Source organism: Pundamilia nyererei, unplaced genomic scaffold, assembly GCF_000239375.1.
Source record: "Pundamilia nyererei isolate P.nyererei 1_Seehausen unplaced genomic scaffold, PunNye1.0 scaffold00003, whole genome shotgun sequence".
In the NCBI taxonomy this organism is placed as follows: Eukaryota; Metazoa; Chordata; class Actinopteri; order Cichliformes; family Cichlidae; genus Pundamilia; species Pundamilia nyererei.
The window spans coordinates 1,363,643-1,374,524 of record NW_005187404.1 but is presented as its reverse complement, the minus strand read 5'-3'; the positions used below and the strand labels follow the sequence as shown (position 1 = coordinate 1,374,524).

General features: G+C 40.9%; 1 long non-coding RNA gene across 1 annotated transcript in view; it reads right to left on the bottom strand.

Moving 5' to 3' along the window:
• Positions 1–6,471: 6,471 nt before the first annotated feature.
• LOC102210361 (uncharacterized) overlaps positions 6,472–10,882 on the bottom strand; it is a 6,643-nt gene continuing 2,232 nt past the window's right edge. Inside the window, exons 2-3 of the long non-coding RNA XR_311399.1 lie at positions 7,566–7,667; positions 6,472–6,623 (exon numbers count right to left, since the gene is read on the bottom strand). This is a non-coding gene — a long non-coding RNA (uncharacterized LOC102210361). The remainder of the gene's footprint in view (positions 6,624–7,565; positions 7,668–10,882) is intronic.

The window sequence follows — 10,882 nt, the reverse complement described above, 5'->3', positions numbered from 1 at the left end:
GGCTATCCTCTCTCTACTTTTGGTAACTCCAAACAAAACACGAAATAAGAGGCTCTAATGTAAGCATCCTGTTAATGTTGGTGGCGTCAGTTACACAATGACCCGGAGCCAGCACAACAGCAGTGCACGGGCAGGAATGCATTTCTTACTTGGAACTACTGTGACCGTTCAATGCCAGCAACCAAGATGCTCTCAGCTCAAAAGACTCCAACTCCAACCCTTAAGAAACATCTGGAAGTAAGTTCTTTTAAAAAAAAACTAACGTTAGCCTACTGCAACTAGCTTGTTTTAGTTGTGGTAGCTACCTGGGTTATGTCCCATTTCAGTATCTTCAATGTACTATTGCTGTGTGATTTATTACTATTACTGAAGGCCACTCGCCATCGAGCTAATATTGTTAGGTGCCGTTAGCTGAGGTTAGTTTATAGACTGCAGAATGTTAGACTAAAGCTAGCTAACAATGTTAGCTAGCGTGGCGAGTAGCCTTCAGTAATAGTAATATAGTAATAAATCACACAATAGTACATTATGTAGTTGTAAAACTATGACAATATATTAAGTAATCCAAAGTATTCAGAATACGTTACTAACATTGAGTAACTTAACGGAATAGGTTACAAAATACATTTTCGGGCATGTATTCTGTAATCTGTAATGGAATACATTTTAAAAGTAACCTTCCCAACACTGTAGGTAACAATACGCAGTATGCTTCTGTAGCCAGTGTAATTTCCCCATAATCTACATCCAGTCAAGCTCTTTCTGTGATTAACTGAAACATACTCCAATGGTGTTAAAAATTCTCACACCAAAATATCAACACTGACAGAAAGTGGCATATTCTCCTTTAGCTACGTTTCCTCCATTCAGCACCTTCCACACACGTGCAAACACACACACACACACACAACCCCGGCTGTCCCTCTGGTCAACCCTGTCCCTGGCGTGTGTGCAGACAGGCCGGGTAATCCCTCAGGATGGGGTCTCTTGTTTTGACAACGCCTGTGAAGCCCAGCGTCTCTTACAACAAAACACAGACTGGCCTATCATCAGCAAAATGTCAGCCTTCAGCTCACTCCTTTCGCCACCCAAAGGAGGATCAGGTTGCCTTTACACTATGTGACCCATTAACTCAGAATAGAAACATTCTCAGCACCGGTATAATGATCCCTTTTGTTTGCTAAGACAATGACATTGATAAGAGACAAGCCATGCTCGTGGCTCCTTATACAACTGTGTATAAGGTTACAGAGTGGCCAGAGTAGTTCAAGCTGCTATATGTTTACAATCTAGTAGTTCCCCTTGGGATGAACACGATACCTGCGGGTCAATCAGCATTAGGACACATGCACACTCTTTAAATTAGGGCAGAACTGCTATAACCTGGGAATGTGCCAGCTGCATGAAAGGCATCAGGGTTTGGAAGTCAACATGTCAAAGGAACTATGAGTTTATATGATACAGAAGCTTTTTAAAACTGGATACTTAAATTATGTAAATCGCACGTAATACGTAATTATTTAAATTTTCTGTTTTTATGTATTGTTACTGATATATGAACCTATCTCCAAAAGACAATCTTGAAGCATTGCTATGCTATGTTATTATCAGCTGCGTGGTTCGTTTTAAGATGTGTGGGTGAAATTCTAGTATTTTATTTGGGATGTTACTCAGCTCTAATCAGCAGCTATCTGTGTCCGTGTGACGCATCCATACAGTTTATGGATGTAGCTTGCTAACTAAGTAAGCAATTATCACCAGGTGTTCCAGGTGAGCTAGAATGATCCAGAATGGTGTTCTAGCACCTTTCGTTAATGAGAAATGAAATTGTGAAGGCAGATTCATGCATTTTACTGTCAAATGAGTTATTTTTTTTGTGTGCTGAGATACTTGCTCACTATGAAGAAGATAAGTTATTTTATTCGTTCTCATCCGTGCAGTCCATTCATGGTACAGATATAAATAAAGTTGCAGCTGTAGCATTTAGCTAGTGCTGCGGTAGAGGTCAGATAATCAGTCATACTGTTTGCGTATCGGTGAATTTTAAATGCAACTTGCAAATACCTCAACACATATAATATTTCTGGGTGATTTACAGCTTTTTGTATTTTTCCGGAGTGAGGTTTATGCGCAACACTGAGAGATGGAGAACGAAGTACGAAAGGAAAGAAAAGAGAGAAAGGTGAGAGCGTTTGGTGGCATTTGATCATTTTTAACATAGACATAGTTTTTAAAAATGTTGAAAACTGGACATTTAAATTGTATATGTGATGTTGTAATGCATTTTTAAACTTTTTCTTTTTATGAGTTTTAAAATCAGGTAGTGGAGGTAAATATATATTGTGTGTTTCTGAGTTTTGCAAAACATCTTGCAAAGAAATGTGAAGAATGCTAATGTTCTGTTATTTAGGGATTGCATGAAAATGCCAGACAGTTTAGTGCGTGCTGTGCTGGATATTTTGCAGTGTTGTGACGAAGTTTGCAGCAGTGCACTGTGTTGTCCTGGTGCTGAGCTGTTGTTGTGTTCAGCGTCATCATTAGATCAAGAGTAGCAGGCACCGTTTTACATTTAAGGTGAGGATACTGATTAGTTTCATTTAGTGAATGAATAATACTAGTGTTATAGTATCTCTGGCTGGAAATCAGCCATGTAGCACACTTCAGTTGCTAAATCCAGAAGAGCATCAAAAAAATCTACTGGAGCTGACAAAACAAGTTATTTTCGACAATTTATTTCTAATGAATTCTACACCGCTACAGCAGATCTTAGTGGTCCTTCACATGCTAACCTGAGCATTTTTATTCGTTTTTCTTAATTGCTAATTCAGATTTAGGCCCTAACTGCAGTCACACACAGCAGATGTTACAGGATTTCAGAGGCAGTAATAATGAGCCAAATTCCCCAAATTATGCGTTTTAACCTAAGTGTGCTGCAACTGACAGCTGAGTGCGCTGCAGCGTATGAAAGCACAGACAAGTCGACAAAGACACACGCAAAGTGAGAAAACACCTTTACTAATTTGATAATACACACAGAGCAATTAGGGAAAAACATGCTTCAATGTGAGAAAACACAATGAAATTCAGACAGACATGTTTCCAGGGGACACTAAAAAGTGACGTACACGCTTGGAAGCATTTGTTGTTGCTGTGGTGAATAATAAAGTTAATGAAGTCGTCTGTTCAACTGTGCTGTGAGAAAATGAGCTGCTTTTTTTTTCAGACCACATTTTTCAGATATCGACTGTTAACCCTGCAAGCGTTTCAGGGTCACGTGCTTAAGACTTCGCTTCGACTCTGCAAAACGGACCACAGCACACACAGCAACCTTTTCCCGTCTCCTCCTCAATTCGTAATACCAACACCCCAGCCTGCTACAGCAACCCCAGACAGTTTTCCATTGGTTAGCCCCAAGACACAGAGGAGCATATCTGTAGCCAACCTTGACGTGCTAAACTAGGACGCTGAAGGGGACAGAAATGGGAGGAGAGAGCAGGAGAGTAAGCGAGGGGAGGGGAGGGGAGAGGAGTGGAAGGGGGAACCTAATGAAAACCTGCTGGAGGAGTGGCAGAAATAAGGAAGTGAGGATGGAGAGCTGAGAGGGTTATGGCAAAGAGGGGGACGGAGAAAGGAGCAGTGGAGAGGGAAGGGAGTGAAGGTGGAGAGTGTGAGTAAAGGGAGGGAGAGAATAGGGTGGATTTCTTTTTTTTTTTGGTGATTTGTACTCCGGCTGCATATGTGCCTGGTCTCCATCTCCTCCATTCTCTGCTTCAAAACTGCAAAAATCAATACGCCCACAGTCTAGTGTATCCCCACATGAACTGGATCATTAAAAATATATAATCAAACGCCCGCACGTCATTTTTCATCACCATTACCATCATCACGTATCTGAAGAGCGCACAGATACCAGTATATCACCAACATGGTTGTAACAATTTAATAACCCAATCAATGGCCTTCTAATTATTTCAGTGCCACAGTTAATCGTCCAGTTAAAGCAGTCCTTCAGCCTCGACTCGCGCAGAGAATGGCACACGGAGACAGGCTGCTTGTTAACAAATGCACACAGCAGAACCGAAGCTGGGCTGTTGTAATAAGAATATCTGACTTCTCACATTCACAACTCAATCCAACTCAGGGTCGCAGTGTTGCCTAGTAACGATGGCACACTACTGACCTTATCTACGTGGTCATAAAAATGTATGAAGCCCCCCCCCTCACGCCTTCAACCTCCTCCCCGCCAGCCTTCGCTCAGTCCTTCCTACAACCACACAACAACCTCAGAGCTCTTATCGCCCCTCTTTTACGAGTAGCAAGTAGCCAGGGGCCGAGCATCCTCTACACTCCCCCTAACCCTGCCGGGGCAGCTCTGCGGTGGGTATTCTCTGCCCAGGAGCTCCTGTCTCTTTTTATACAGAAAGGGGGGGGTGAGGAACATGAAAACACTTGAGCCTTCACAAAAAACACAATGCTCTTGTTTCTGTGCACAGTACATGCATGCAGAACACAACAGATACAACGCTGGTGGGCGTGAAGTGGGAGGCTGGAAGGATGCAGATTGCATGCTATGAAACTGATAGATAGCTGTAAGAACAGAGGGACACAGTCAAGCGCAAAGGAGACTGAATACCACACTGCAAGGTGAGTCGGTGCACCAGCCTTCATAATAATATTCTTTCAGAGTGGATTTTCTCTTCAGCCTGCAGTGGGGGTGGGGGGAAACAAGAGTGTGATATAAGTGTGGAAGAGTGTGAGAAAATGTGTTTAGTGGGAACAGAAATACAGTATCAGCACCACAAATATAGTTTATTGATGAAAGCAATTTGCCAGTGAGAGATGAGATGCATCTGATCTCTATCCGCTCGTGAGCCCCGAGAGCCGGGTTCAGCTTTTCTAATTGGGTATCGCCTTGGAGACGCCCATCCTAATTAGGAGACAAACTCCAGGTGTTGCACCTGACATCACCTCTGAAAGTCACAGAGGGAGTGTGACACATACTGTATAAACACACACATCTGCTCCATCTGCTGGCTTTACAATTAACGCAGCCAGGCCGGAATATGTCGAAATTCCCGCAGCAAACTTAAAACGGACAAGAGGAAGGTCTTTTTTATTCGGCTATGGAGGCAGACCATCGAAGTAATTGTTCTTTGTTTTTATTTATTTATTTATTTATTTTTTGGGGGGGGGGCACAAGCAAACCTGAAAGCGATGGCATCTATGGGCAGATTGGAATGGATGGTTACAGATTTCATGCACTATGATAAAATTCCCTGTTAAATTACAAAATTACAGTGAAGTGCTGGAGCTAGATCTGCTAGCATGAAACTGTATACAATATATAAGCTGTGCAGTATGATACTGTCAGCTGTGCGAGTGCCATTTCTTTTTTTTAATTTAGTGTTCTTCCTCTAATCTCCATAAACAGTATATGACTGTAAAATATAGTGAAGCATTGAATAACTGCAACATTAAAAACATGGTAACAACCGCTGAGGTTCTCTGCGTGTCCTCGTTCACACTGAATTATTGTATTCCCTTTCTAAATTATGACATAAGGTGAGCAATTCCCATTGTCTTTAACTGCACAGTCATAATCCTGCTTTATACAACATTTTGACAGCCACCCTGAAGATGAACTCTGGGTATGTGGATGGATGTGACTAATCATTTGTGCTCTCATAACTGAAACAACCACCACAACACAATTAACGTTGTAAACATCCACATTCCTGCGAGTGCTGGCAGGCCTCTCATTTCTGATTTGAGCTGAAAAATCTACATAGTTCAGATTGCACACTACCTTTCTTGTTTCTCTGAGGTATCAGTATTTATGGGATTCAGCTGTATTCACCAAGACTGCTCACTACTGCGCAGAATTTCCTGTATTTACAGTGTGTGGTGAATAGAGTGAATGATTATAAGAAGAACCACTTCATTAAAGAGATCCCACTAGAGAGGAGAACCCCAACAGCATCTCAGTAATGAGGATGTCCACAGCCTCCCACTGCAGTCCGGCCCACAACTACAGCAACATCTGCTCTGTGGCACCCAGCACATCAGGTGGGATCCGCTCTGTTTGAACAAACACAGGAGGCATATGTATGCATATGTACGAGTTAGAGTAACTAGGGAGACTGGTGAGGGTATGAGTAGTGCCTTGAGGCGAGGAGCAGAAGGGTGGCAGGGTTTCTGACACGCCGTGGACTGTTTAGACGCAAGCCTCTATGACTCATCTACGTGTCACTAATGCATTTCCTATGAATGAACAAACAGATACACTGTGGAGAGGCATCGCTATCACCACAGGGGGAAGAGTAAGTGTGAGTAGCCTGTGAGACTAGGATGAGACACCCTTAGTCATACTCCCGCCTGTCTGAGGAGCTAGAGTTGCTGTACAGTTACAAGTAATCGATCTAAAAAAAAATGAAACAGATCAAAACCAGCTGTCTTTTATATGGCTGGAATCATACAGTGTGGTGCCAGTGGATGAGCCGTGATGTATCCATGCACCTGTTGTCTGGCACGTCCCTCTCATCTTATGTAGACTCTCCTCATTTGGGCTCATCTCCTGCAGCAGCAGCTGTGAATATGTGCACCTTGTTAGGCGGTTGACAGTTCTGGCAGAAGGAGAGACGGGGAAGTAGCTTGTTATGAAGAACAGGCTAACTATATGTCAATCTCTGCCGTGCAGAGAAGAAACAAAAACAAAGATGTGCAAAAAAATCCTTTTAATCTCAGCCTAAATTAATTCTTAAAGCAAGCTACGTTGTATTTATTTAAATATTTGAGTCCACTAAACTAAAAGCTAATTGACCCCAGCCATTTTTTTTTTTTGCTAATACACTGCACTGCTGATTAGATACCAAAAAATGAGATTTGCCTGAGAAACATGTGGACAGCCTGATTATGATGATCTGCCCCACTGTGATCCCCATTTACCGCTCATCCAGCTCAATCATATCTGTGCTGTAATTACACTGCATTCAAAATGCTAGCAGATTCAGCAAACCTCTGAGCAGCATTATACACTTACAGTGATTGGGCTGTCTGCAGGCCTGATTATTATAGCCCTGCGTGATGCTTTAAAAAAAATAAAAAGGATGAGAGCTGGGGTCACCGAGAAAGCAGCAGAGCTAATTCGGGACTTCACAGCACAATATTTATTTCTATGATCAACCTGTTTGATAGACCTGCTTATGCTTTAAAATAATGCACTGCGTCGAATTAGACTGGTAAGAGTAAGAACAAGTGTTCAGATGATATTTTGTGCAGTGTTAACATTTTTACAACATCCTATACTTTCTTACACTGTGGCAGCTGATAGCCAGTAATCTTTAGAAATAGTCATTTATTTGATCTTCAAATAGTTTCATTTAAGCTTTTAAACACGTTTTATGCTGCATTGATTTCTTAACAAAAGGAGAACTCACTCATTCACACTCACTTATGTCAAAATTGCCAAAATCCCAAGTTAATTATTAAATCAAACATGTACAATTTTGAAACCCTGTAAAAACAGAAAGCACTTTTTTAATTCCACATGGTTACCATCTACTTACTTTCTTTTTAGATGACTGTGCACTAAATATATTTTCACCTGCTGGTCAGGTAAAATCAGACATTTACATATCTGATGTCAGGCTCGAGGAAAGTTTGACTGCCTATAAAAAAAAGAAAAGAAAAAAAACCCCAGTGAGTTTAAAGCAGATTAATCAATAAGAAAAACATAATTTGCTACAATATAATTTACTTTAGAGAACAAAACTATGAGAATTTAATAAATATATATTAAATTCATCGTGGTAATTAGTTGGCATAATGTTACATTTAGATGTGCATCTGTGCTTAGACGTCGATGTTTGTTGTTGAGGCTGAGGAGGAGGGCTTGCATTTGAGACAATGTGGAGCAGTCTCCTCCTCTCATCAGCTGTAATGATCAGAGCTGTGAGGATTAAGTACCGATGTCCCAGTAAAGGAGCTTTGCAATGCCAAATGTAGGACCACTGGCTCCCCTAAGCTGTCTAATTTGCTCATCCACCAGATGCTACAGCTCTCCTAGATTGGATTAAAGGCACAAAAAGAGTGTTGAGCGCCTTGTTGTGGGCAAAAGTGGAACTGCAGGGAGAGGCTTTAGGACCAGATTAGAAACATTGAATTGGATATAAGACAGGCACATTATTAAAAATACACTTTATAAAAGTCATGAATGGGTATTTTGTCATAATTTACATTCTTTGATGAATCACTTTTGGTCTTTTTTACCAATGAGTCTTTATCTGATGGAACCTGATCTCTACGAAACCGAAGATTAAATAAAAGGAGTCTTTTCCATTAGATCTGTTTGATCTGATCATCATTACAACTCTTTAGCTAAAACTTTTAATTTGTAATTGGTACACTTTTTAACGTGTTTACAAATTTACAAGTATATTGTGGCTTTAAATGACATAAAGCTCCACTTCTCATTAGAAGACTTCATAAACAAAACCAGGTAGAGAGCCCTAAAAAGTTGTTAAACTCTTCAGTCAAAGGATATATAACATACCTCCTGATTTTCTGCATTAAGGGGTTAGTAGGCTACCAGACAAATGATGCATTAAAGCTTCGTCCTGTTTTTAAAACTCTCAGGGTAAGGAAATACCCCAAGGTCCAGGGAAGAAGAAATAGGAATTGTGCTTAAATGGGTCATTCACAAGACCCAGTGCATGACAAGCAGTCCACCGGAAAGATAAATTTTTGTGGTCACAGTAGTTTCCCACATTATTAAGGCTAATATAACTATAGCGATTAACTTCAATGAGGGTGTGAGACAAGCATGGGTGGGGGACAGGGAAAAGAGCCGAACATGTGACACTACTGTGTACTCATGAGGTATTCAGTGTGAGACACTGGTTGTCTGTGTGTGGAAACAGGCAGCATGGAGAAGACCTGTGACAGCGATCTTGCCTTCCTTTCTTACTCTTTCTCCCCATACGCTGTCAGTGCCGAACCGAAGCCGTCTCAGCTGAAACATGCAAGTAAAGCTTTCTAACTTGGGGAATGAAGTCTTGCAAAGTTGAAATGCATACACAAAAGTTTTGTTCCCTAATACTGTAGTGAACAGTTCACAAGTTGGTGGGTGGATATATATCAAATTATAACTTGTTTGACAAAGACAGTTTCTGTAGTTTTCCATGTTTACCCAAAGTATTCACTCACCCATCCAAATCATTCAATTCAGGTGTTCCAATCACTTCCATGGCCACAGGTGTGCAAAATCAAGCACCTAGGCATGCAGACAGCTTCCAGCGCGGTACCGTGATTGGATGCCACCTGTGCATCAAGTCCAGTTGTGAAATTTCCTCAGTACTAAATATTCCACAGTCAACTATTGGTGGTATTGTAACCACTAAAAGCAAAAGTAATAGGCCACATAAAATCAGAGGGTGGGGTCAGCAGATGCTGAGGTGCATAGTACACAGACGTTTCTGCAGAGTCAATCACTACAGACATTTAAACTTGTGTTCTTTAGAATAAATCAAGAACAGTGCATAGAGAGCTTGATGGAATGGATTTTCATGGTCAAGGAGCTGCATTCGAGTCTTACATCATTAAGTCCAATGCAAAGTGTGGAATGCAACAGTGTAGAGCACCCCACCACTGGACTCAGATCAGTAGAGACTGGCAATCTGATGGACAAGCATGGGTTTAGCCATTGCCAGGAGAACGGTAGTCATCTAACATGGATGAGAGAGCTTGGTGTGGAAGACTTTCAAAGCCATTATAGCTGCAAATGGTACGCTGACATTATATTAAACGCTATGGATGAAGAATGGGACGTGGCTCAATTTCATATATGTGTGAAGGTAGAAGATGAAACACTTTTGTAATATAGTGCATCTGAACATGATTCAAGTGTTGGATTTGTGTTTCATAGCTTTTAATTGTAATTTAAAATATGGGAAGCCATCATTAGCCTGCAAAAAAACAAACAAACCCTAAAACCTAAGAGAGATAGGAAGAACTTCAGGATTGGCCAAATCAACAGTAAGGTTCATTCTTAAAAAGAACGAATGCATTGAGTAGCTCAGCAACACTACAAGGCCTGAAAGACCACAGAAGAAAAATAAAGTGAATGATAGGATTATTTCAATGCTTAAGAAAACATCTAACCAATAGGACTTGAAGAGGCAGGCGTCTCAACCAACCAAGAGATGCCCTCATGAACGTAAATACAGAGAGTTTTCATGGTGCAAACCACTGGTTACACTCAGAACAAGATTATACACATAGCATACTTGGAGTGTGGTGTGCTAATAAAAGATACTGGACATGTTACCATTTATTCAGAGGCTTATAACCACAAATCATTTTGACCATTTTCTCAAGTGTGGTGTTAAAAATACAAAAATAACTAGACATCATGGGTTTTCCAATGCACAAGGCTGAGTACTTACAGGTATTTTTATTGTAGACTTTCAGATATACACATAAGTTAAACAATGGAATTAAGACTTCTAGTGAAAGCCTAGTTTCAGCGTCCTAAATACTGATATAACTTGAACTGAGTCATCTTTGTAGAATATCTTCACAAAGCCCTTACAAACATGGGTGGAGCAATAAACGAAGATATAAAAATGATGCTGTAAATTCAGACATTACCGACAAGACATTTTATAATAAACCTTTCCATAACTAGGCAGAGGCTCAAGCTGCTGGGAGGAAACAAGAATAGTGTCTTACACAATTAATTTGAACACATAAGACCTTAAAACTCGCAATGACCGCCTGGGGGGCTCTTCAACTGGTGGGGGGGATGGTCACATCTTGCAGGAGCTTTCTTCTCTTCAGGAACTCTCTGCAGGAGGGGGAGATACAGGAGAGGTGGAGGAAGATC